The 27,924-nt window shown below is 36.1% G+C and overlaps 1 protein-coding gene across 4 annotated transcripts in view; it reads right to left on the reverse strand.

Annotated features, from left to right (window-relative positions):
• LOC120412906 (uncharacterized) overlaps nt 1–27,924 on the reverse strand; it is a 70,065-nt gene extending 42,141 nt beyond the window's left edge. Inside the window, exons 1-2 of one of the 4 annotated variants that reach the window (XM_039573538.2) lie at nt 27,820–27,924; nt 26,720–27,122 (exon numbers count right to left, since the gene is read on the reverse strand). The gene's annotated coding sequence lies outside the window, so the exon portion shown is untranslated. Of the gene's footprint in view, nt 1–26,719; nt 27,724–27,819 lie in introns of those variants that run through there. The other 3 variants (XM_039573540.2, XM_039573539.2, XM_039573541.2) reach the window with 3 other exon arrangements.

The following is a 27,924-nucleotide window of genomic DNA, read 5'->3' on the forward strand; positions in this document are numbered from 1 at the left end:
GAGCAGAACTGTGTTATGAAGACAAATCAGAACAAATATTTTTCACGGAAATACATCAATATTATTTTCAATTTATGTTCCAAACTCGCTTAGTTGTGTGTATTAGCAGCATCAAGCTTAATTTATTATTCTTCTTCAACTGGTTACTTGCTATCTCGGCAACTTCATCTTTCTGAAAAAAAATCACGCGCTTTGAACTCCTAGACTGATATACGCTAGAAGGTCCACAGAATCTGTAGACTTTGAGTTTTTATTTATTATTTTGCACAATTTGTAAATTCCCTTAACCAAAATTCTTTCAAAAGTTTGTTATTTTGGTCTAGTGAAAAAAAAAACTTTAGGAACATTTACGAAACGGCAAAAAGAGTGCGGCAACAAAGAACAACTACGACGATGTACTGTGAATTCCTGATTGAAGGACTATTGAAAGATAAACAATTGCTCAGTCATGCAAGAAGATCGATCGAATTATCTACCGTGCTGATTTCAAAACTGCAGAGCTTTGAAATGTGCGGTATATATAGATGTTAGTAACAGAACCATAAATAGAAAATTCCTTCCTTATTGAGTTTTCTATAGACTTGTTTACTGTCATTTCGACGCCGTCGTGCTATCATATCGTACGTCGCTTTTTAACGTTCCTAGAAAACACGCGTTTTAATGTTTGACCTTGAATAAACAAAAACGAGAAAAAGGTATGCAAACAATAATAAACGCGTTTCGTTTAATTGACCATTCTGTGCATTGTCCTGAAGTTTGGTTGTTGGAGTCCCGAGTTATAATTACAAATGTTTACGGTAGTCTACCTCGTACTTGTGTCATACGCGTTCTGACCTTAAATTTCTTTGGCTGTGTCAGGATAGCACAGCAAGATTGAAAATTATTTCATATGAAGAGTGACTACAATACACGGAGTTTTTTCGATTTTTATTGAAAATCTCAGGATTAAAATTGAATTTTGGGGATCTGTGAAGGTCAGAAGGTGAGGCATACAGCTACACAATATGGCGTTCTTAACTCAATTTGGTCCAAAATGCACGTACGACAAGTTAGCAAGACAGCGACGAATTGTGGAATAGAAGAGTTGGTTGTACCAGTCAAGGAGATGGAGACGCACGGTTCCCAACTGAACCCTATCACGCTCACGTTCTCTGAGTGGTCATCAATTGATCTTTCCAATTGTTGAAATTTATAGCCCGTAGAGGACGACTCAAATCGATACTGATATGCTATACGTCCACTTAGGTACAACATTTTCCCCTGGCAAAACTCTTTCTTGGCCAGAAATTTTCCCTCAAAAGACCAACCAACTTTTGCTCCAGCTCTGCCATTGCTTTCTTATTAAATAAAAAGAGGTCTTGTGCTTCGCATATTGAATTTGAAACGTGCTGGATTACATTTTTGCCATCATTAGCATACAAAAGAGTGGTTTTGTCCTACCCCCCACCTCAAAGGGGGAGACGCCGCTGTAGACCCTGCTCTGTGGTACAGAAACTTGGCCTGTCCCTGGAAGCAAAATGCTACACTCTATAGCTATTGGTTCGTATGGCCAACGTCGAAACTTGTGGCTTGGCGAGTCTGGACAGAGCTCAAGTTTGGTGAAGACGTCGAGTTTTTGCGGTTGAAGCAGGGAGAAATGCTCTTTCACTTCATTCTCTCATGTTACCGCAAACCTCCTCGACACAGCAGCAGCAGCAGTGTACTACTAATACGGCATCATATGCACGGATCATCGTAGAATACTGAGATTGTAGCAATTGAATGCTGTGCATCCTGTCTTGCTCTTGTGCCCGAGTAGCCATGCATCTTTCCACTTTCAGCAGCGTACTTGATTTGCATAACCGGAAGGTTGTCTTATTTGCACAAATAAAAAACTGCAGATGGCAGCGGAGATTATTATTTAATAATTTTTCTATCCAGTAGTTCTTCGCCAACTCACGCGAAATCGTGCATAAGTTTGCTTAAGTGAGCTCTAAAAATTAAAAGAAAAGTATTATTTTCCATTCAACAAAAGTTGCTTAAAATGACCTCCTGAACTAGGAAAAAATAAATGCATAATCGAAAGAACTAAATGGTAGAACATTAAAATATGCCACAACCTTTTCTCCAATCAAATGATCTGTGCTTGATATGATTAAAATTTAAATTTTGGTAAACAAAAAAAACAGTAGTGCAATTCTCTGAGATTTCGGTCATTCGATTTTTTTGGTGCCTTCGGTTTGCCCAAAGAAGTCATTTTGCAACATTAGTTTGTCATTTTCCATACAAATTTGGTGGCTGTCCAAACAAAATTGATAAATAAAAATTCAAAAATCTATATTTTTTGGAGGAATTTTTTTATGGCTTCGGTGTCTTCGGCAAATTTGTAGGTATGGATAAGGACTATACTTAAAAAAATTGTGATTTTAAATTCCACTTTTTGTCACTATTACTTGATTTGCAAAAAACACAATGTTTATTTTTTTCTGATATGTTTTAGGAGACATCAAATGCCAACTTTTCAGAAATTTCAGAAATATGAATTTTTGAATCAATACTGATTTTTTTTTTCAAAACTCGAAACAACGGTCGCAAATTTTTTTTAACTTCAGTTTACGATGTAAAATTGAATTTGCAATCAAAATGTACTGAAATGAATTTATGATAAAGTGCACCGTTTTCAAGTTATAGAAATTTTTAGGCAACTTTTTTGTAAATAGTCGCAGTTATTCTTTTTTTTTATTATTGCCCATGTTTATCCACTCTTGAAAAATATATTTTTGGAAAGCTGAAAAAATTCTCTATCATTTGCTTTTTTTGAACTTTGTTGATACGATCCTTAGTTGCTGAGATATTGCCATGCAAAGATTAAAAAACAGGAACAATGATGTTTTCTAAGTCTCACTCAAACAACCCACTATTTTCTAATGTCGATTTCCTAGCAACTAATGGTCTGATTTTCAATGTTCAAATAAGAAACATCCTTATTTTTTTTAATTATTTTATTTTTTTATCAATTAAGACTAACATTTCAAAAGATCTCAGTTTTCGGGACAATTTTGAAGGGGGCGGGGGAGGGGAGACCAAAACATTAAATAAAATTTGTACCAGCCTCACGGTGTGTTTCCTAGAACAAACATAAGATTAAAAAAAATTGGCAAGTCTAATATTTGGCACCATGAAAGAAGGGCTCTATCCCGACATTTTGCGAGGTCCGGCGAAATATTTCATCAGGGGGTCTAGTGCAACTTATTTTTAAATATTTTTTTCGATTTTTTATGAATTTTCTTCAGAAATCTCGATGGAAATCGATTGGTTCATGTTGATATCAATCAAATTTCTTATGAATATGCCTAAGGAGACTCTTACTTACATATTTGACCTCCAAAAAAGAGTTTCCGATTAAAATTTACCAGACTTATGTCTTTCTTTTAAATAACTCCAAAATCAAAGCTGGAAACCTCAAACCAACCATAAAAATACAGCAACAGTTTGCCCGGATACAAATTTGAGAATGAAACATTTCTAAACTTTGAGTATTTTATTTTAAAGTTATTTATAACCCAAAAGGAACCCAACATTATTTTTTCAACTCTCTGTTTAAACTTTTGGTTTAATATAAGCAGAGATATACCTTATTTCGTAAAATAAAAGGGTAATTCTCCGCCAACTCACACAGCAGTTGCCCCGACCCCTCTTCGATTTGCGTGAAACTTTGTCCTAAGGGGTGACTTTTGTCCCTGATCACGAATCCGAGGTCCGTTTTTTGATATCTCGTGACGGAGGGGCGGTACGACCCCTTCCATTTTTGAACATGCGAAAAAAGAGGTGTTTTTCAATAATTTGCAGCCTGAAACGGTGATGAGATAGAAATTTGGTGTCAAAGAGACTTTTATGAAAAATTGGACACCCGATTTGATGGCGTACTCAGAATTCTGAAAAAATGTATTTTTCATCGAAAAAAAAACACTAAAAAGTTTTAAAAATTCTCCCATTTTCCGTTACTCGACTGTGAAAATTTTTGGAACATGTCATTTTATGGGAAATTTAATGTACTTTTCGAATCTACATTGACCCAGAAGGGTCATTTTTTTCATTTAGAACAAAAATTTTCATTTTAGAATTTCGTGTTTTTTCTTACATTGCAGGGTTACATTTTAGAGTGTAACAATGTTCTACAAAGTTACAGAGCAGACAATTACAAAAAATTTGATATATAGACATAAGAGGTATGCTTATAAACATCACGAGTTATCGCGATTTTACGAAAAAAAAGTTTTAAAAAAGTTGGTCGTCATCGATCATGGCCGTTCATGGTCACCCGCGACGGACAAGGACGACGAAACAAAGAGAAACGCAAAAAGTAACTTTTTCAAAACTTTTTTCGTAAAATCGCGATAACTCGTTATATTTATAAGCAAACCCCTTATGTCTATATATCATTTTTTTTTGTAATTGTCTGCTCTACAGTAGAACATTGTTACACTCTAAAAAATAACCCTGCAAAGTTAGAAAAACACGAAATTTTAAAATGAAAATTTTTGTTCCAGGTGAAAAAATGACCCTTCTGGGTCAATGTAGATTCGAAAAGCACATTAATTTTCCCATAAAATGACATGTTCCAAAATTTTTTACAGTCGAGTAACGGAAATTGGGAGAATTTTTAAAACTTTTTTAGTGTTTTTTTCGATGAAAAATACGTTTTTTCGGAATTCTGAGTACGCCATCAAACCGGGCGTCTAATTTTAAATAAAAGTCCCTTTGACACCAAACAGGCTGCAAAACCTCTTTTTTTCGCATGTTCAAAAATGGAAGGGGTCGTACCGCCCCTCCGTCACGAGATATCAAAAAACGGACCTCGGATTCGTGATCAGGGACAAAAGTTACCTCTTAGAACAAAGTTTCACGCAAATCGAAGAGGGGTCGGGGCAACTTTTCCCGATTTCGTGTGAGTTGCACAGCAAAAAATCCAATGGTAAAATCGCATGCAAAAGCATGCACATCACCTTCGTCAAAATAAACACTTAATATTACACACTGCATGTACAATTTTCGCAAACACAAAAAAAAGTTGCAACCAACGGGATTGAAACCCAGCACCAACAGTAAGGACTGGCGCCTTAGCCCACTCAGCCATCAGACCGATGAAAAGCTGTAAGGATAAACGCATATATGAGCTTGACATTTCGGTTAAGTAGGTTTCCCATACTGATGGGCTACATTTTTCAGGGTGTAATAGTACACAGAATTTCATAAAATAATGCAAAGTTTATTTTACACCCAGGCCTTTTACACGCAGCTGGATTACTACTTTTTTAGCTGTGTGGTAGAGAATTACCCAAAAAGTAACTTTCTCCAAAATTTCTGGATTTAATTCTCATTCAAACGATGAACACCGCCTACTGAGTTTTTTTTATGATTCTTATAAAATAATTACCATAAATTTAATCATAATTTTATATAAGTTTTATGTTTCAGCAAAATGTGTTCATCCTTCAAAATATCACAGTAGGCTGTGTTCATCTTTTGGATGGGTATGAAATCTAGATATTTTTGAGGTAGTCATTTACTTTAAACCAAAACTGATACTTTTTTCTGGAAATTGTTCAAAAAAATGTTCTCTACAATGTGATTGATTCGAAAATGTTTTGAAACATTTTTGTGTTTTACGGCAGTGAGTTGAAAAAATAATGTTGAGAACCTTTTGGGCAATAAATACCTTTTAAATGAAATACTCTAAGTTTAGCCATGTTTCATGCTCGAATTTGTATTCGGGTAATTTGATGCTGTATTTTCATGAAAAACTGAGCAAAGAAATGATTTTTATTCGGTCGTTTTGAGGTTTCCAGCTTGGATTTTGAGGTTATTTCAAAGAAAGCTAGAAATCTGGTTAATTTGGATTGGAAACTCTATATTTGAGGTCTCTTGAGGCACATTCATTACAAATTTGTTGGATATGTACATTAACCCTTCGATTTCCATCGAATTTTCTGAAGAAAAATCCTATAAAATCGAAAAAAAATTGCCCACCGACGAAATATTTCGCCGGACTCCGCCGGACTCTTTCATGGTGCCAAATATCAGACTTTCCGATTTATTCTATCAAAATGTTCTCGGAAAAATACACCGTGAGCCTCATTTTTTTTTAAATTTATATTTATTCAAATTTCTTTTCCATGTACATTCATTCAGTTAAAATATTATTGAGTGTCCAATCACAAACGATGACTTTTCACCTCAATTTTAAATACTAGCAACTTTCATTTATTCATGAAATATTGTAGCTTTCGCTATTCAGTGATTTCAAATGTAGGAGGTCCTACATGTACAAAAGGGAAAAGGGATACCTTAAAACTAACTTATAAACTATATAAAGAGCGGATCAATGCAGCTGAAGACTGCAATGATTTTTGTTGAAATGCATCAATTATCTTATTGGACATAACATCCAAAGTGTCAACTTCGGCTAATTGATGAAGTTCACTGGTGCTGAACCAGGGAGGAAGTTTCAGAATCATTTTCAGAATTTTGTTCTGAATCCTCTGAAGTTTTTTCTTCCTGGTTAAGCAACAGCTTGTCCAGATCGGCACAGCATAAAGCATGGCAGGTCTGAAAATTTGTTTATAAATTAACAGTTTATTCTTGAGACAAAGTCTAGAATTCCTGTTTATTAGTGGATACAAACATTTAATATATTTGTTACATTTAACCTGGATACTTTCAATGTGATCCTTGTAAGTAAGGTTTTTGTCAAAAGCAAGTCCAAGATATTTCACTTGATCCTCCCACTTTAAATTTACCTCATTCATCTTTATAATGTGATGACTTTTTGGTTTAAGAAAATCAGCCCTTGGTTTGTGAGGGAAAATAATAAGTTGAGTTTTTGCAGCATTTGGAGTAATTTTCCATTCTTTCAAATAAGAATTGAAAATATCCAAGCTTTTTTGTAATCTTCTTGTGATGACACGAAGGCTTCTGCCTTTGGCGGAGATGCTTGTGTCATCAGCAAAAAGTGATTTCTGACATCCTGGGGGCAAATCAGGCAAGTCAGAAGTAAAAATATTGTATAAAATTGGACCCAAAATGCTTCCTTGAGGGACGCCAGCACGTACAGGTAGTTGATCAGATTTGCTATTCTGATAACATACCTGCAGAGTACGATCCGTCAAATAATTTTGAATAATTTTCACGATATAAATCGGAAAATTAAACCTTTTCAATTTCGCAATCAAACCTTTATGCCAAACACTGTCAAATGCTTTTTCTATGTCTAGAAGAGCAGCGCCAGTAGAATAGCCCTCAGATTTGTTGCTTCGAATTAAATTTGAAACTCTCAACAACTGATGAGTAGTTGAATGCCCAAGGCGAAATCCAAACTGCTCATCAGCGAAAATTGAATTTTCATTAATGTGCGTCATCATTCTATTAAGAATTATTCTTTCGAATAATTTACTAATAGATGAAAGCAAACTAATGGGCCGATAGCTTGAGGCTTCAGCAGGATTTTTATCCGGTTTCAAAATCGGAATAACTTTGGCATTTTTCCAACTACTGGGAAAATATGCCAAATCAAAACATTTGTTGAAAATTTTGACCAAGCAACTTAAAGTTGCTTCTGGTAATTTTTTAATTAAAATGTAAAAAATGCCATCCTCACCAGGGGCTTTCATATTTTTAAATTTTTTGATAATAGATTTTATTTCATTCAGATCCGTATTAGAAACTTCATCTGATGAAAATTCTTGTTCAACAATATTCTGAAATTCTATTGAAATTTGATTTTCAATAGGACTCAAAACATTCAAGTTGAAATTATGAGCACTCTCAAACTGCTGAGCAAGTTTTTGAGCTTTTCCCCCATTAGTTAATAGAATATTATCACCATCTTTTAAAGAAGGGATGGGTTTTTGAGGTTTCTTAAGAACCTTTGAAAGTTTCCAAAAAGGTTTGGAATAAGGTTTAATTTGTTCGACATCTCTTGCGAACTTTTCATTTCGCAGGAGAGTGAATCTGTGGTCAATAACCTTTTGCAAATCTTTTTGAATTCGCTTCAGTGCAGGATCACGAGAACGTTGATACTGTCTTCGGCGAACATTTTTCAGACGAATCAAAAGCTGAAGATCGTCATCAATAATGGGAGAATCAAATTTGACTTGGACTTTAGGAATAGAAATATTCCTAGCATCCAAAATTGCATTAGTTAAAGATTCCAAGGCTGAATCAATATCAGCTTTGGTTTCTAAAACAAAATCATGATTTAAATTATTCTCAATATGATGCTGATACCTGTCCCAATTAGCTTTGTGGTAATTAAACACAGAACTATTGGGTCTGGTAACTGCTTCATGAGAAAGTGAAAAAGTTACTGGGAGGTGATCAGAATCAAAATCAGCATGAGTCACTAAAGAACCACAATACTGACTTTGATTTGTCAAAACCAAATCAATTGTTGATGGATTTCTAACAGAAGAAAAGCAAGTTGGCCCATTCGGGTATAAAACCGAATAAAGACCAGAAGTGCAATCTCTGAACAGAATTTTACCATTGGAATTTACTTTTGAATTATTCCAAGATTGGTGTTTGGCATTAAAATCACCGATAATCAAAAATCGAGATCTATGCCGAGTAAGTTTATTCAAATCCCCTTTGAAATAATTTTTATTTTCCCCAGTGCATTGGTAAGGCAAATATGCAGCTGCAATCATAATTTTCCCAAAAGAAGTTTCAAGTTCAATGCCCAAACTTTCAATAACATTTAACTTAAAGTCACGTAAAGTGCTATAAGTCATACTACGGTGGATAACTATTGCAACTCCACCGCCATTTCGATTCATTCGGTTATTAGTTATAACTTTATAATCTGGATCACTTTTCAAATAAGTGCCAGTTTTTAAAAATGTTTCGGTTATAACAGCAACATGCACGTTATGAACTCGTAAAAAGTTGAAAAATTCATTTTCTTTCGCTTTTAAAGAGCGAGCATTAAAATTCATAATATTGATGGAATTACTTAGATCCATGATTAAACTTCAGGGTAAGAACAACATCATTCGCAAATTTTAATCCAATCTGGATTGCTTCCATCATGGATGTAGCATTACTCATTGTTTGAATCAAACCAAACAGTGAGTTTTGCAAAAAAGTCATTTTTTCAAACGTAACATCGCCGAGATCAGAAGATCCCAAAGCGTTGCCAGCAGAAACATTTTCAAATGAAATTTGAGGTACCTGGCCAATTTCAGGAAGAATTGCAGAGGATTTGAAATTTTTGGATGTACCTGAAACAGCGGCAGCATAGGAAATACCGTTGCCTGTTTCAATGGTAGAAGTATTTTTTCTAGCTCTCTCATTAGAGGGAGATAGCAAAAACGTTTGATTTAAAGTTTCAGGTACAACCTGACTTTGAGAAAATTTCGGTTTGGATTTCGGCTGATGCTTAGCGCGAGAATCCAAAACCTTTTTTCTGATGGGGCAATCCCAGAAATTTGATTTGTGATTTCCACCACAATTTGCACATTTAAATTGGGTGACTTCTTTCACGGGACAATTGTCCTTGTCGTGAGAAGAATCCCCGCAAACCATGCATTTTGGAACCATGGCGCAATGATCAGTACCGTGACCGAATGCCTGGCAACGCCGGCACTGGGTCAGATTCTGGCCATTACCGCCATGTTTCTTAAAATGCTCCCACTTTACCCGTACATGGAACAAAAACTGTACTTTGTCCAAAAGTTTCAAATTATTGATTTCATTTCTGTTGAAATGAATCAAATAAAATTGTGAAGTCAAACCAAAGCGAGAAATATTCCCGTTTGATTTTTTCTTCATTGGTATTACTTGGGATGGGGAAAAGCCAAGCAACACCTTAAGTTCGTTTTTGATCTCATCCACCGACAAGTCGTTGGAGAGACCTTTCAGGACCGCCTTGAATGGGCGAGCATTCTTGGTCTCATACGTGTAGAAATTGTGTTTGTGGTTTTTCAAATAACCAACAAAAGTTTGGTGATCTTGTAAAGATTCCGTCAACAAGCGACATTCTCCTCTTCGACCAAGCTGGAACGAAACTTTCAAATTGCAAGTTTCCTTGCAATTCTTCAGTTGCGTTCGAAAGCTGGCCAAATCGGAGACGGAAGTCACTACAATTGGCGGAGCCTTTACTCGTTTCTCGACGGCAGAAGGCTCAGTACGAGGAGAAGGTTCCTTGTCTTCAGTTTCGGATAAAACACCGAAACTGTTTGTCAATGGAATTGGAGGATTGACCTCACATTCAGAATCAGAATCAGACCTCAGAAGAGGCTGTTTTCTTTTTCTGTTTCCGTTAGCCGGTTTAGCGTTCAAACGCTTCACCGACGTAACGACCAAATCTTCAGAAGATTTGCGTTTACCTTTGTTTTGACGCATTTTGCAAGCAAAGTTCTCTTAAAAAGATGGCTTCGTTTGTAAAATACAACAAAATTTCAGGTGGTGTTAGTCTTGAAAAGACTGTTTAGAATTTTGGAAAATAACTCAGGTAGTCTTTAAAAAGACTGTGAATTTTGTTTTGAAATAACTCTGAGCTTAGGTAGTAAAAAATACCGCAGCTCTAGTGTCCGTTCACCACGAAGGTTCGCAAGACACTGTGAGCCTCATTAAAAATCAAGTTTACCCACTTTATCAATAAGAAGATTAATTTCAGAAGTGCAGTGATTTTCAAACAATTTCTTTTTTGAGTTACAAAAAGGACAGTTTTGCGAATCCGATTGGCATCGCATCCGTGCAAGACCGGACTGTCAGAGTTGTTACTTTGTCAGGAACGTAAAGCTCGATAATACGAGACTGCTTTCAATCATGCCTTGAGTGTAGCAGCTTTTGGATACATGTGAGCCCATCGTAGCTGATGGAAGAAACGTCGTTATCCATTTTGGATGAATCGATTTTCGGATTTTTGGGGCAGATAGTAATTGCTATACTACAATAAGGAGCGGCCGTGGCTGTCTGGTTACGGTGTTCGCTTTCTAAGCGAATGGTCCTGGGTTCGATTCCCATCTGCTCCCAACGAGAAAGTATAGGAAATATTAATCTTGAAACTCTGAACATGAACGAAAAATCAAAGTCGCCCGAGTCGGGGTTCGATCCCCCGTCCTTTGGATTGGTAAGCAAAAATGCTAACCACTAGGCCATCACGGCTTGGTGAGCGATGTCTGGAATTAGGAATACTGTTACTATCAAACTATATACGCGCTGGGTCCTTGTCCATTTGACAAGGGTTCGGAAGTTCTAAATAACGTTTGAACCCGATTGGTGCAAACGTTCTTCAGGGCGGGGCTTGTCGATAAAAGTTGAGGGACCTCGCGCTTGGCTAGCCAGCGTAGAAATGGGTCACCGAAGCTCGGCAGAGCTAACACCTTCCAAATGCCTATGCGAGTTATTTGCATGTATAGAATGTAGATCTAAAAAAATACATGGAAACAACTCAATTTGTAAGAAGCGACCGCGTGGTCCCGTTTGGTTGGTTGCACACACACACACACACACACACACACAGATAGTAATTGCTATACTACAAGCACATGTTCGATCGTATAACGCAATGAATTAGTGGGGGATTAATCAATTTTCTACGTATTTCGTCGGTAATAAAAGCTTTCAGCAATCAGTTTGCGAGCTAGAATTCTACGAGTACTGATGGCTGACTGTCATTGGGATTTGTTTTTGAAAACAATTTTCAACATATCACGATTCTAACGACTCAATTTATTGCCATGTTTCACTTTCTTTATCCATTTGCGTTTGATATTTTATCCGAACAAAAATCTGCATTGGAAAAATTACCCTTTTATCCATTTATAATGTCTCCATTCAGGGAGATGACGTAATCAAGACCTCGTAAAATAATAAGCCAGTCTGAAAATGATAAATTTTATCAAATGATGGAGCAATTTTCCTTCAAAACAAGCCCAGTCATCAGTCCTGTACACAACATGATCGGGGTCGATTGACGGAAGAAAACTTGATGGCAGCAGAAAAGACAGAAAAAATCATGTTGTCAGCAAGACGGGTACATTAGCCCATATTAAGCTGCTGCTTTCAAAATGCCATCACTCGCCGTCATTGGGATGTTCTCTTGCCAGAATGATCAATTATATATTCTAAACTTGCTTAAATTAAAAAATTTCCAACTTTACTGTATGATTCATAGTTTAATCATCCAAAGCAAATGTCTGTTTTATGTCTTAATTTATTTATTTTTTTATTTTTTCTCTAAAAACAAAAAGTGAGACAATAAAGCGTTACCATGACAAACTTATTCTTGCAATAGTATAGCCACCGTTGACTTTCGCTAAATAGAATCAAGTTTTAAATTAATGCTCGAGATAAAAGTGTTGTATGTTCCAACATTAATATGTGAAATTTTTTGTGTGAATTAATAAATTTCACTCTGATGTACGGTTCCACGTATGCCAACCGTCACGTGGGGATGCTAAAACGCTCTTGATTTTATTTTTTTCGGAAGCTTCTTAAAAATTTCCCCGCACGATGTGATGAAAAACCGCAAATTGATTTTCGTTGTTTGTCTTGTCTTTTGGTCTCGGTTATGTATGCTCGCCTGAACCTATTGAAGGTACAGAAAAACTGGGCATGTATTCGTCTGTGTGAGTGTATGTGCTCCGGACACACTAACAAGGTGACATGCTGGGAGGTGTGCGCTTCAAAGCTCATGATTAGACACATTTGAAAAGGGTTCAGTTTGTGTGTGTGTACATAGAATCAGTCTGTGGAAGAGAAAAAGCTGAGCTTTTATGTACCTTTTTTATTAGGTGATATGCAAAAGCTCACCGCACATAAATAAACTTTTCTTTTTGAAAATGGGACCGGAAAAAATTGTCTCAAAAGCAGGAAAAAGTTTTCCTCTGATAATCTTTTTGTATTAAGTGTTTTATAAACTCTACAACTCTAAATCCTCATTTTAATAATCAAGAGGTTGATTGAAAACATTGCCAAGTCAAATAATGATGGTGTTAAATGCTAGAAATGAAAAATGTTTAGCTTCCCTCACCACCGGCTCTGAGCAAATATTGATCTTTTGCCACATTTCTAATATTTATCCAAGCTGAGGGCTAATGGTCCTTCATTTTCTAAGCCTCAATTTTGAATTCCGGTCTCGTTTCGGGACCACACCAGGGAGGAGGACCAGCAAACCAGCAGCCACTTAAATTCTGTATGCAGTGTGACAAAAAACATATTTTTTTCTTTTGGTTGTTGGTGGTTCCTATGAGGATAAATTGTTTTCCATTTTCGACAGGCTTAATAGTTCCGAGAATTTTTCGCGCGTTTCACTTCGCGTTGTACGAGTTTGTTGTATGGTTAAACTCACTAGAATAATTATTTAGCCTTATAAAAAAGCTAAAATTTCACGTATCTGGTATAAAGTGTCCTTCCTGCATTAACCCAGCATTATCGGTATGTGAGCAACGAAACAATCAAATGTCAATTGATTAATCGAATCAATTAAATTAATGGGTTCTGCAAAATTCGTCAAGTGCCCTGCGGTTTCAAGCGTGAATCAAACCATACGAAAAACAGACACAGAGCAGCGTCCAACATATCGGACTCTATAGAAGACTTATCCGGCTCAATTCTGAACTATAGCAACCCCTTGACATTTAGGAAATTGTTTTCAGCGTGGAATACTAAGGATGACCTTGAAGGGTGAAGGATCATCCCGAGAGGTAAAATCTTTTTTGAAAAACCTGTTATGATTGACGTTTTAGATTTATTAATATAAGCATAAGCAAGAAAAAGCAACTTCAAAATTCAATGCAGATTATAAAAAAAAACCAGGCAAATTGTTCAAAATCTTGCAAATCTCTAATATAATCCATAACCTTAATCCAAGAAACTAAATGTTCCAAAAACTGAACAATTTACTTACAAATATGATACATTTTTGATAAAAATTCAATGGCTTAGATATTCAAATAATGGGTCACTCTCTGCCAATTCACAGAACAGTTTACCGACCCCTCGTTGAATTGGGTGAAACATTGCTCTAAGAGGTAATTTTGGTACTTGATCACAAATCCGAGATCCATTTTCCGATATCTCGTGATAGGATGTTAATTTTAATAATTTCCAGCATGATGATTTGGAAAGTTGGTGTCAAACGGACTGTTATGTTAAATTGGACGCTTGATAGTTGGCTTACTCAAAGTTTAGAACTAACGTATTTCTCATCGACAAAAAAAAAATATAGGAAATGAGCAATTCTCGCTGAAACCGTCCCACTAGATGCACATGTTCTCAAATCGTTACGGCAATGTTTTCATTCGATTCAGCGCACCAAAAAACCATTAAAACAACCTTCGAACCAATGAAAATGTCAGCCGCTAGCCACCTGTAAATAAAAACTTGTATTGAACTATGGATTTTTTCGAAAAAATGCTCTAATTTGGAGAAATGATATCTCCCAAAATACATTACCAAACATCAAAAAGTTATATATCGTTGGAAAGGTAATCGCGAGGGCTTTCTATCGCACTTTGAAAATCATTTCAAAAATTATTTTTTCAATGGTAATGTTAAGGGTTTTTGAGAAACTTACTCTTAATTTTGAATTTTGCCCATGTTCGCAACCACTAATCATTACGCAACCATTTTCATTCGAAAGATTGGAAGATTTTGCATAAAATCAACTTGAGAAAAGTAGTGTAATGAAATAGTTTTCGTATAGTTATTAACGGATGAAAGAAATTGGTAAAATTTCAGTTAAAAATAACCAAAGCTCAGACTTCAGAAATGAGCCTAATTTACAGTCAAAACAAAGCAGGATTGTATTTGAGCCGAATGTACAGTCATCTGAGGCAAATCTGGACATATAGGATGAATAGGGACAGCTATTTCAACTATGCTTTCACTCATCAGATCATATTTTTAATTTGTTTATGTAAAAACATACATAAACAAGCAAGTTTCTAAATGTAATGCTTTTAAGTACTCTGAAAACTAACGTCCTTACTTAGACTGAGTCTCGATTCGCCATATTTCAGTGAAGTAATATTTTATGTACAGAATTTGTTTTGGGAAGGTCTGCTTTATTTGTATAACCTCAATCGTGCACAAAAAAGTGCAAAGTTGAAATCAATATTTTTTGATCAAGTTAAAATTTTGTGGGGCTGTTGATACCATAAAAACAAGCAAAAAACTCGATTTTCTTCTAAATCGGACTACACCCATTTATTTGACACCACCCCAAAGTTACGCTTTTTGCAAAAAATGTTAAAAACTTTCATTGACAAATTGCGATATCCCTAAAACCGCAAGCCGTACAATGTCGAGTCAGAACTCACTAGAAAGATAACTAGACGTAAAATTAATAGGTGTAGTCTGTTTTCAGTTAAAACTTTTTTCTATGTATTAATGTTGCGCACAAAATTTAAACTTGATCAAAAAATATTGATTTCAACTTTGCACTTTTTTGTGTACGATTGAGGTTATACAAATAAAGCAGACCTTCCCAAAACAAATTCTGTACATAAAATATTACTTCACTGAAATTTGCAAATCGAGACTACAGTCTAAGTAAGGACAATAGTTTTCAGAGTACTTAAAAGCATACAATTTAGAAGCTTGTTTGTTTATGTATGTTTTTACATAAACAATTTAAAAATATGATCTGATGAGTGAAAGCGTAGTTGAAATAGCTGTCCCTATTCATCCTATATGTCCAGATTTGCCTCAGATGACTGTACATTCGGCTCAAATACAAACCTACTTTGTTTTGACTGTAAATTAGGCTCATTTCTGAAGTTTGAGCTTTGGTTATTTTTAACTGAAATTTTACCAATTTCTTTCATCCGTTAATAACTATACGAAAACTATTTCATTACACTACTTTTCTCAAGTTGATTTTATGCAAAATCTTCCAATCTTTCGAATGAAAATGGTTGCGTAATGATTAGTGGTTGCGAACATGGGCAAAATTCAAAATTAAGAGTAAGTTTCTCAAAAACCCTTAACATTACCATTGAAAAAATAATTTTTGAAATGATTTTCAAAGTGCGATAGAAAGCCCTCGCGATTACCTTTCCAACGATATATAACTTTTTGATGTTTGGTAATGTATTTTGGGAGATATCATTTCTCCAAATTAGAGCATTTTTTCGAAAAAATCCATAGTTCAATACAAGTTTTTATTTACAGGTGGCTAGCGGCTGACATTTTCATTGGTTCGAAGGTTGTTTTAATGGTTTTTTGGTGCGCTGAATCGAATGAGAACATTGCCGTAACGATTTGAGAACATGTGCATCTAGTGGGACGGTTTCAGTGAGAATTGCTCATATTTCAGCTACAAACTTTTTTTTTCAATAATTGATTAATTCAATAAGAAGTTCAATCTTTTGAAAACTAACATCACAGTAAAAAACATCAAAAATCATATTAGAATGAATTTAATTGAACAAAATTATTCACTTTATTCTTCATTTGAATGCTTTTCTCAAGCTCTTTTGATTGATGCATTGATTTATGATTAAAGCTTTTTTTAAAGAAAAAAATGCTAATTTTCCGTAATACTACGGCTGCAATCGCCAAAACTTATTATTTGTGTTTCATAGCTGTGGAAAGATCAACGACATCCTACAATTATAAATCAGCCAAATTGCACCCGATAAAATAGGCTTGAAATGCCTTATTTTGCTGAGAGAGAACATTTTTTACTAGAATTTCTACATATGACAGGAAACCTTTCCGATTGAATAATGCACCGAATAATCAACTTAACAAAACTTTTTTTTGCGATTGAGTCCTTGTTTACATTTACTTCAAAAAATGCTAAATAAATCCCCAACCTTTCGCCTCTTGTCTCAAGTCAAAAGGTGAGAGGGGGGAAGCTGCTTCAACCTGTCGATTAATTAGTTGTATCGCGCTCATCTGTTCTAATTAATTTATATTATGCGAGCCGTGAACGCTGAACGTGAAATTTGTCTACCATAAAGAAAACAGAGAGCGTCGTGGAAAGGTTTAACGCCCTCCCCCTCCCTAGCATTGCTGGTATACATAAAACGCAATTTTCCAGCGAAACTCACCTTTCACGCGATTCTAGCAAAATAAACTGCAATTACTGCGACCCCACGTACAAATGGTGACAGTTCTGAAGAAGACAGCGCAATTGACGAAACTTTGGTGCGGAGGAAGAAGGGAATTTTTAAAGTTGAATTTCTAGTCAGAGTTCAGCTCAATAAATAGAAAAGTTTAGCTTCCGCAAATAGGAGCTTTCCCCCTTCTTGATGTTTATGCTGTTGTGCATAGTTGCCATTGCTGAGCAGGATTAGCACGCATTTTCCTCCAGTTGTTTGTTGGCCGTGTTGTCGTCTTTGTAGAAACGAGCTGGGATGCTGAAAATTTATCGCTCCCAAGCGGAGTCAATTCTACGCTTTGCCACTACTGACAACGTGTCTTCTGTAGTGGGAACATTGGTTCACAAAAGATCGATTACTTGCAGAGATATTGTTACAGTTTATTTTCATTCGCTCTTTTTAATGGCAATTTGCATATTCTCAATAACATTAAAAAAACACTTTTTTATATAAATTCTTCAAAAATAAGTACTAACAATAGATGAAATAATTGCAAAAAAAAGTGTGTTAGAAAAAATAAAATAAAATTAATTTTAAATGATTTTCCAAACCAACAAAAACAACCACAATGCTTTATCCCCCGGGCAACCGACAACCGTGGAAAATCGAATTGCGTCGTGGAGCATCGAACGAAGAGCTTAAATGCGATTTGTAGCTAGCTATTGCTATATAGGATCGAGGATTCACCGCGAGGATGCCGTGCTAGACTGACAGGGGCAGAGACCGTTAGCTCGAAGCGAATGAAAGTGAATAATCATAAATAAATGATACTAGCGGCTAGTGTCAATTTTCTCGTTATCGACGGACAGTATCGATGAAAAATCGTTCAACTTGTTGAGTTGAAGCCAGCTCCCCTCCCAGCGTTCACTTGTCGGTCGGAGCGGACAAGGGTGTTTCTGATTGAATTGTTTGGTACTGCGTAGAATATATTCATTCAGAGATCGGTGTTTTGACTGACAGGATTTGCAGGAATTATTGTAAGATTTTATTTAAACAATTAAAAAAAACTAGTTTTTAAACCATTTGGAAAATGTGAGCTGATTGGTTGGAGCAAACAATTGGAGAGTAAATAACGTCATGTTGAACACTATGAAGCTTGCTTCTTCGGAACGGTCAGTCAATATTAATCCGATGATGCACAAAAAATATGAATTCTGAAATTTTGATGAATTCCAATCAAGCCCTGATAGCTTGAAACAAAACAATTGAAACTTTTCTAACTTTTTTCTCCATATTTCCTCAGTTTCACTAATGTGATCGTAATTTTAGATAGTGTGGCCAAATTCCAGTATCTGTTCATTGAAAAACTCTTTAAAGATTTACATGACTGATTCTTAGTGAAGGTACACAAAAAATAATTTTCAGAATAGTGGTAAAATTACACATTTTTTCTGACATAAAAGATTTACCCCTTCCCAGATGTAATATTACCAGGATTTTTTTTTCCTGTGTAGAAAAAAAGTTATTTCCTGTAATGTATCAATAATTGTTTTCAAATGCGTTTTCTATCCTCTATCGTCAAAATTATTCACAACATTTGGTATTTAACGCCCGTTGGGATGATAACAATACCGAAGAAAACTCATAAAAATTTATAGTGAAACGCGTTACTTAATCCACCTTAATTTGAGTTGTACCTTCCTCAAATTTCTATAGTAATTTTATTCAAATTTATCCGGACATCATTTTCATTGAAATGCCAGAGTTCCAGCTTCAGCAAAGTTTTAAAAAAATACTGCTCATAACTTCTGATGGTGCTGTCAGATCTTCAATATCTTTTGATCGTTTGAAAAGTTTTCGATACGACTCATAACACCGATTAAGATAATTGTAGAGTTGAATTTGTTTTTGAGAATTGAAAACACAATTTCAAATATTTCAATTCTAATAAAAATATAATTCAAACATTGTCCCTTGGAGTACTTTCTCAAGAACTTTAGAGATAAAAACGGCATGTTAATGAGGGGCTATTTCCTGCCATTTTCAGAGCTGAATCGTCATATTTCATTGAGTTGTCTATAGCAACTTTCACATCAATATGTATTAAAAGACTTTCAATAGCATTGATGTCAATGTTTGAAAACTTTATAGTTTTTATGGTCATATTTTTAGTTTCCTACTTTTTATACAGCAATTCCCCACGAAAACAGCATGGAAAAAAACAAAAGTGTTCGGATCGGGCTCAAAATTTTTCTGGGGGTTCTCTGGCCGAAATAATTAGACCCGTATTTTTTTGTTTGGCCATTAGGGTGATCTACGCCGTCTTATGGTGGTCTGAAAAATGGTCATTTTCATCAATTTTCGCAAAAACCACTTTTTTCAAAAAATCATATCTCCGCGTCATTTCATCCGATTTCAGCTGTCTTATATGCAAATGAAAGGTGATAAGTTGGCCTTTAAAAGAAAAATAATAAAAAGTTTCAAAAATCATAACATACTAAAAAATGGGAGGAGTTCATTAACAGGATTCCGAGATATGATTTTTTGAAAATAAAATCCGCGTTTTTCGACGCGCCGCGCGCAAAAACACGAGCACTTTTGTTTTTTTTTCATGCTGTTTTCGTGGAGAATTGCTGTATATATATTTCAAAAGTAAATGATTTTTTAAACAAAATGAAGAAATTTTTCATTGTTCTGATCGTACATTAAAGTATTACCCAAATACAAAGTTGAGCATTTCAAATTGCTTAACTTGTCAAAAATCTACTCAATAGCTTAGAAATTTTGGAAAAAAATAAATCCACTAGCCCAAATCAACTTCAGCGTTCATATACTTTATAGATCAAATCTGAATGTAGAAAAGAGTTAACAGAATTTTTTCTCTAAATAAAATATCAGCATTAGTACAGTTTTGGCAGAAATAAACGCAATTTTAAACTAAAAAGCAATTTCTCCAAAGTCTTAGATTTAAGTTTGAATGCCATTCAATCATTCGAACGTTTAGGTTCAAGTATAAGATTGACATAGAGACCGCCAAGATCTATGGTTTTCAAGGGCATGTCCTCGTTTTTAGTTTTTTTTTTTCAAATTATTTATAAAATTCCAATATGAAATAGCTTTAAAAATCACACAATTCTTTAAAAACTCGCACTTTTTGACAGTTTGGCAGTTTGCCTGCTTTGTTTGTTTGCCTGGATTTGTTCGACAAACGTCAGCTGCATACATTTTGACTTGTTTGCGAGTTTGGCAAACTGTCAAACACGAAAAAGTGCGAATTTCTCCTTAACTGTTCTTTCACATTTTCTATAAAAAAAATTACCCAATCAAAAAGTTTGATTGGATGAAAAAAAAAACAAGGCAAGACCCTTTTGAGCCCAGTTAGTTGAGATGAATTTGCTGCTGATCAAAATTAGTCAAATATTGGTAGAATATAAAGATGAAACACATGGACAGTGTCCATTGGACACTTTACGGAGGCGTGGGGGTTTGCGATTATCCACGTTCTATACAAATATGTAAATCAGATTTGAATGATTAAAAAAGTCCGTATGAAACATTGAATAGATTAAAAATAAAATTGATTTGAGGGACGAAACCCCACATAGCCATTTCATTCGGAACATTTAAGCTTATTTTGCACTTCAAAATTCTGCGGAATTTCACAGCAACTATGGTGCACTGTAACATGAGTGGTAAAGGCCAACATTTCCCAGGAGCCTGTATATCGTATTAGTCCAATTATGACCTTTCAACATAAATGTTTGTTACAGTCAATTTTTATTCGCATTCTCTTGTTATGTTCCAGGAAGCATATATGTATTGATATGTTTAGGAATTTCATAATTTTACTTGCATCCCTGACTTATATTTTAATAATTCTCATATTACAGTAAAATATTGTTCATTCCTCAATCTTCATTAAACCTGCTAGCCATCCTTTTACAACGACAACAGTACAAATGGTCTTAAAATTTGTTCCAGCAATTTGTTCGTCCGGTATTTTTCCTCACCATTCCAAGCAAAATGCTCGCAAGCTCAGGCGAAACATTGTGGAAAATGTGGCATAACATACACACATACCAAACGCAGGGAATGAAACGTGAAAATTTCCCCGAAAAATAAATCGAAGCCCGGTGGCTTGGCTATTTTTAGAACCCCGAAACCATTAATTTCGCTCTCGCCACGGCTTTTCGGTCGCGCTCTCCCTCTCTCATGCTCTCCCATTTTCCGGCACCGGATTCTGCGAGCCCTCTCCAGTTTATTATTGTGCAGTGTAGAGGAAAAACGATTTCCTTGCGATGCGGGATTCGTACAACCTGTGCGATGGGCTCTGCAAAATTTCGTATCCTGGATGTGGCGGAAAATAATTTGTTTTGGTTTCAATTGGAACTTTGTTTACACTCAGTTTGGTAAGTGGGGCCTTTTTGGATATAGAGCATAACGTGGGATTTAAGTCTGATAAACTATTGTTGTAAATTAAACGTAAAACAATGTTAAAGGACCAAACAGGGATGAAAACTAAAGCAGGGGAAATTCCAAAATAGTTCATACTGTTTTGCACTTATTGATCCAAAACATAAACTGTACAATGGTCTAACATTTTAATTGTTTTTTTTTAAGCATGAATGAGGTCATGAAAGCAATAATGATAAGCTTGCATTAATTCACAACATTACAAAAGGGAAAAAACATAATAGTTCATTAATAATATGTTATCGATGCAATGAAAAAGCATCCATTTACTAACATTGCACTCTTTTCATCAAATCTCTGCAAACCTCATTCCATAATAAGCTATCACCCCTTAACCAAATGTCTGTGCCCGGGGTCGGACAATGTTTATTTGCAAAGAGTTCTTTTTTAAACCCGCACACGGCGGCGGGCAGCGCCAGCGACGGTGGTTTCTGGTTTTCAGACTCCTCTCCAACAACTCTCTAATGGGGAGGGAGGGCAGGACAAAGTTCTCGCAAAACCAAATACGGGCATCCGGCGCGAGTTTGGACGGAAAGATTACACTGAACTGCGAAGAAGTTTTGATTCTAAAGGCTTTTTTTTCAAATGAATAACAAAGAGATTGTGGATTGTGCCCAACCTTTTGAGAGTTGGGCCGGGATCAACATTAACTTCCCCATCTGACGGAAGGCGTGATCAGACAATTCTCGGGATTTAACCCAGGCCTTACTGGGGTGAGAGACTACTACGCTAGCCACCCAAATGAACGGAATGCTTGAACGGAATGCCAAAAACTTTTGATGAAAATATTGACGAAATTCACTTTTTTTGTCTTCCTCACGTTACTGAGGAAAGGCTATAAAATCACTCGAAAAATGAACTTCTCAATTAGACCTCCTAGACCCACCTTCATGTATACCTATCGACTCAAAATCAAATTCTGAGCAAATGTCTGTGTGTGTGGTGGGATGTTGATCAAAAAATTGTCACTCAATTATCTCGACATTGGCTGAACAGATTTTGTCCGTTTTGGCGTCATTCGATCCGTCTTGGGGTCCCATAAGTTGCTATTAAAAATTATGTAGTTTAGTTAAGTACTTCAAAAGTTATGCTAAAAAAACGATTTTAACAAAAGTCCGGAAGATTGTAAAAAGAGTGGTTTTTGTAAGAAAACCCGTAATGCTATACATTTTCAGAAAGGAATTTAAAAGACCTTTCCAACGTGCCCAAGACATTGAAGATTTGACAAATCTATCAAAAGTTATAAGCACTTAAGTGTTATTTATACGCTTTTTGGAGGCCGGATCTCAGATATGTTGATGAAAACGTTGTCCGGATCTCTCAGGCGACCTATCGTTGGATAGGTATTCAAAAGTGCTTTTCAACGCGTCCAAAACATTGGAGATCTGACAACCCTATCAAAGCAAATAAGCATTTAAGTGTTATTTACGCAATTTTTGCATTTTGGATGGCACCCTTTAAATGTGAGGAAGGCGTCAACCACCTAAGGGTGGATTAAGTAACGTTTTAATCACATTCTAACCTGGGTGATGAGTAGAGTTGATGCGTAACGTGATTTTTGAATGACCCCAATTTGTTTACATGTACAAAGTAGGGGACTGTTCTTTTTTCTTACTGGTAAATGAGCTGTAATATAATGTATGTATTTTATTTATTCTAGTTTTTAACATTTTTTGCTGGAAAAATGTGTGTGTTTTCAAGTTTTGATCGTTTACAAGAGGTTTTTCTTTTTTACGGGTGCTATGCCACAGATAAATTTCCAGGCTGATTTTGGAATCCGTCAGCTCTTCCTGATCCAGCGAAAAACATCGCTTATTCTAGCGAAGCTGATCCAACAAACAGAGAAGATTTTCACTAAACCATGGTACTGCAGTAGGTTTTCAAACGGAATTAAACAGTTAAGACAGCTTCTGGGTGGAAACATTGACTCCACAAACATCTTCCTTTCAGAATTATAAAAAATGAAGATCTCGCCTTCAACTTTCTTCAGGGCAACATGGGGCAGCTGCCCCACCATCCTCAGAAATATGTTCTAAATTTTGTCAGGGGGTGTCCACGTCTATATTATTGCCCCACCTTCCTCAAAGAGCTGGGCACGCTAGTGATTACAATACTCTCTACATTTGGCGAACAGTAAATTGGTTCCACTTTGACAGTTCAAAATTGAGGCCGTTTTGCGAAAATCTTTTTAATCGGATAGATTTTTCATCAATATATTTGTTCGAATAATTGGGATCAAGTCTGCCTGTGTGGATCAATCGGACCGCGCACTGGACTCACAATCCAGGGGTGGCCGGTTCGAATCCCGGGGCGGGGCGCAAAAAATTCTAAGTGTAAATATAGGTATTCGGTGCCCTCTCCCCGTGCCCATACCTTCACACTTAGGAGACCCGGGAGGCGGAGTCTTGTCGCAAAAAGAACGATACACGCCTGTGGATCCGTTGACGAAACCGCAAGGTTTAAGAGGGCCACATTATAAGGTGTTACGTCGATTCCGTTTTTCATTGGGATCAAGTATGAATAAATCATTATTTTTATACAAACAAAAAAACTAAAAAGTTTAAACTATACCTTGTTAAGAATTACAAAAATAACTTTCCAGATTGATCAAATCTAGAATTTGTTAAGTTCTATACTGCCCATGTTCGCATAAATGTCCCATATGCAAAAACAGAAAGCTGACCAAAACGCATTTGAAGTTTGTCCTATACATAAGGCTACGTGTTAAGTTTTCGCGAAAAATATTGATTTCCTCCTGATTTTTAGAATTGATTACTGGATGTATACACATATGAAACACAAAAGCTTATCTATAGGACCTTTTTTTTAACATTCCAACGTCCAAGGCTTCAAAAAAGTTGGAACGGTAGCTTCAACTCGCTGGTTCTCGGGCATAACTCAACCAATCAAGATGATTCTTCTTTCCAGTGATTTTTTAGGATGTTTAGATGATTCTAGAACTTTGCAGAACTTAATTTGATTAAATCTCTAATTTTTGCGATCAAAAACATCGTTCCAACTTTTTTAAAAAGGTGGAACGATGTTTTCGCTCGCAGAAATTACAGTTTTGTTCAAATCAAGTTCTGCAAAATTTTAGAATCATCTAGACATTCTTACAAATCACTGGAAACAAGAATCGTCCCGATTGGTTGAGTTATGCCCGAGAACCAGCGAGTTGAAGTTACCGTTCCACCTTTTTTTGGAGGCTTGGGCGTCCGTGTAAGTTGGACATGCGTTGGGCGTTCCAGTGTTAAAAAAAAAACTCTGGAAATGGCCATTTTACTTGATCATTCAAAATGAGCCCGTGGGCTACGAGAAACCTTTGAATTTTGGCCCAAGCAGCTTCAGAATGCTTAAAACTTCAAGGATCTGGCATACACGCCAGTGATGTTGCAAATAAATGCTTCAGTGGTCAAAATGCCTCTTAAAATTACATTTTTGAAAAAAAAAATATTTTCACGGGTCAAATCTCATTTAAAATTAAAATGCAGAGCACTCGTTAACCAGCCTCTGAATGCCCGCCAAAAAGTAAATTTTGTTACATCCCAATACACGGAGAAAAAAGAGTTCCCAAAATCGTGAACAAGCGTTTATGAAAATGGAATCACGAACAAAGTGTTCAAATGCCATGATACGTTTTTCAAAATCAAATTCAAATTCACTTACATATATGTAGAAAATCTCAAAAATTCAATATATTTCTTAATTAATCTGAATAACAGACGATTAAGGCTTGAAATTTTGCCCTACGTAAAGCTATCAGTCAATTTTTCTGATCGTTTTTCATGATTACGGATTACGGTTGCAACAATATGTCGAGATTCGATGGACCAAATCGGCTGATATTTGGGGTTAACACTTTTAAGACATATCCCGTGTGCATGACCAAATCCCGACGTAAAAAAAAATCAATGGAATAATCATCATTAAAAGAAAATCTTTGGACGTTCATCAAGAGAAAAAAATCCGAAGGGAGCATGGCTCTCCTCTCTCGCGCACGAAAGATCGGTTAAAAGAACCTAAAAAATCATCATCTTGATTATTCGGCGGAACATCTTTTTCACTACTACACTTGCAAGTGTAACGTCACACGTCGAAAAATGACCTGTCACATTTTGTAGATTAAAATTGTGGGTAAACAAAGTGAAATAAAGATTGAAAAATTAAAAAAAATGGCATTACAGCGAAAAAGTGGTAAATTAACACATTTTAGAGCCAAATTTCACATTTTTCTGACATAAAAGATGTATTCATTCTTAATCGTAATACATATTATCATGAAAACCGGTTCGAAAATTCCAAAAACGATCTTTAAATTCTGCGACCAAACATAGTTGTTTACCATATTCTCGATTTCATTGGTAAGTTTTCAAACGAGCACTTACAATGAACTCTTTTTCATGAGCGATGAACTCCAATACATGTAAAAAGCCACAAACAGGAATCAGGGAGCAGGAAATGGAACGCGAATTTCAAGAAAATGAAGGAATTCGACGCTAACGGGAGAGAATTGAGCGAAAAGAGACCGGAAATGGACATTTTTCTCTCAATTCGCTCTCGTTTTGCACAAACGATGTACGGTTTGAACGAACGATGATCATTTTGCTTCGTGCGTGTTTGAAAAGATCTCAGTGAAATCGAGAATAACATAATTGGATTGATTGTCATCGAAATTTTCAGTCAAATTTAACATAAAACATTTAAGGCCGTTGGAACTTTGCAAATATTTTTTGAAGTTTATGTCCTTTGATTCTGGCTATAGTCGGTATAATTAACCAAGGTATTCACATTTTAAAAGGCTTTTTACACCTGCCCAGTTGTATTGCAATCATAAGTTTTCAAAATATCTAAGTACGAACTTTCAACCGAAAAAAAACTTTTGCATTTCTGTGCAGAGGAATTTCACAAAAAAATCTAAATATTTTTGGTCGATCCCAGATATGCTTAATATGATTTTGGATGCAGGAAAGAGCATTTCAATTTGTTTTCAGTTGATAAGACTTCTATTTGCATTAAAATTTGGAAGTTTAAAAAAAATTAGATTGGAATTTATTGTTGGTTGGCTTCAACACGCTCAAATTTGTCGGTCTGTGTATTTATTTTTATGTTCCAGCAGAACCATTTCTGGCGGTGAAATTGAATTATATAACTCGTTCCTGCTTCTAGCACATTTGGTGGCGGTAAAATTTGGCGGTCCAGCAAAACTTTCTTACCTTTTATCAGGTCCACCTGGCCCAACCTGACGGTGGGTGGTCAGTTTTGAGAATTTTATGACTGCGCGCGGTGGCTGCTCTCAACGTGCAGGAATTTTCCGGCGGCAGATTCCAGTCCACGGTTTCGTGGCCGTTTTCATTTCACTCTCATGTGATGCTATTTCCAAACAGGGCACTTTACTCTTTAATTGAACTTTATTTTTATTTTTTGTGGGAGGCAAATCAATCCCGCACAGACACTCTGTATTTGTCACTTTTGGACGTGAACACACTTTCGCGAAACTTTTTTTTTTTTTGTTTGCGGACAACTTTGAGCTTCTGCAGTTTGGCAATTCGGATATCGATTGTATTATCCACTGAAGTGTGAAATGATTTTCTCCAAACAAGCGCGTAACACTATAGACTAAAGAGGGATGGCACAAAAATGAGGACGGCGGAGATCATCACGCGGGGGGTTTGTCCTGCAGTGAGAATCTCCAGCAGAAAAATAACTAGATGTTGTCTAGAACACTATACACTGGATGATGATGTCGTGTTGCACGATAATGTGATGTGAGGTGAACAGAACAGAACACAAAATCAGAGCTCGTTCCCGGCTGGGGAGTTGCAGCTTATCTGATGATGGCCAGGCCACCAAACCCGCGATGCAGCTGGCTCGTCACACATACAGCTGCACACAGATATTCAGAGAGGGGGTGGGAGATAAACACACATACAGCACAGCAACACCGTTATATACAGGCAGGCACACACAACTGCAAGTAGAAGGATGATGCTGTCAGCATGTTTTGGAACACTTTTTTTTCTAACTTCTACGACGTCACACTTTTGAACGGTTTGCAGCTGCAGGTGACCCTCGGAAATCCTATGAGGACAAAACTCCAGACATCAAGCAAAAGTGATTACACAAGCAATGATAGAAACTTCACAAAAACGCAAGAAAACTAAACAAAAGCCATAAAACACTAAAGGAAAAAAAAAAGCTTCCTCAGAACACCAACACAGCCAACAACAGCAACAACACCAAAAGAGACTCCAAGAAGAACAAGAACACCAAATCACACCAGTAGGTGTGTGTGTGTGTGTGTGTGCAAAACAACCTGCCACCTCCAGCCAGCAGCAGAGAGGGTTGTGGTAGCACGTGGCCTGTCGCGCGCGCACACGGCACTACGTCTACGTTAACCGCCTACGCACTGCACTCTGAC

The sequence above is a fragment of the Culex pipiens genome, chromosome 3 (assembly GCF_016801865.2).
Source record: "Culex pipiens pallens isolate TS chromosome 3, TS_CPP_V2, whole genome shotgun sequence".
NCBI classification, from domain to species: Eukaryota; Metazoa; Arthropoda; class Insecta; order Diptera; family Culicidae; genus Culex; species Culex pipiens.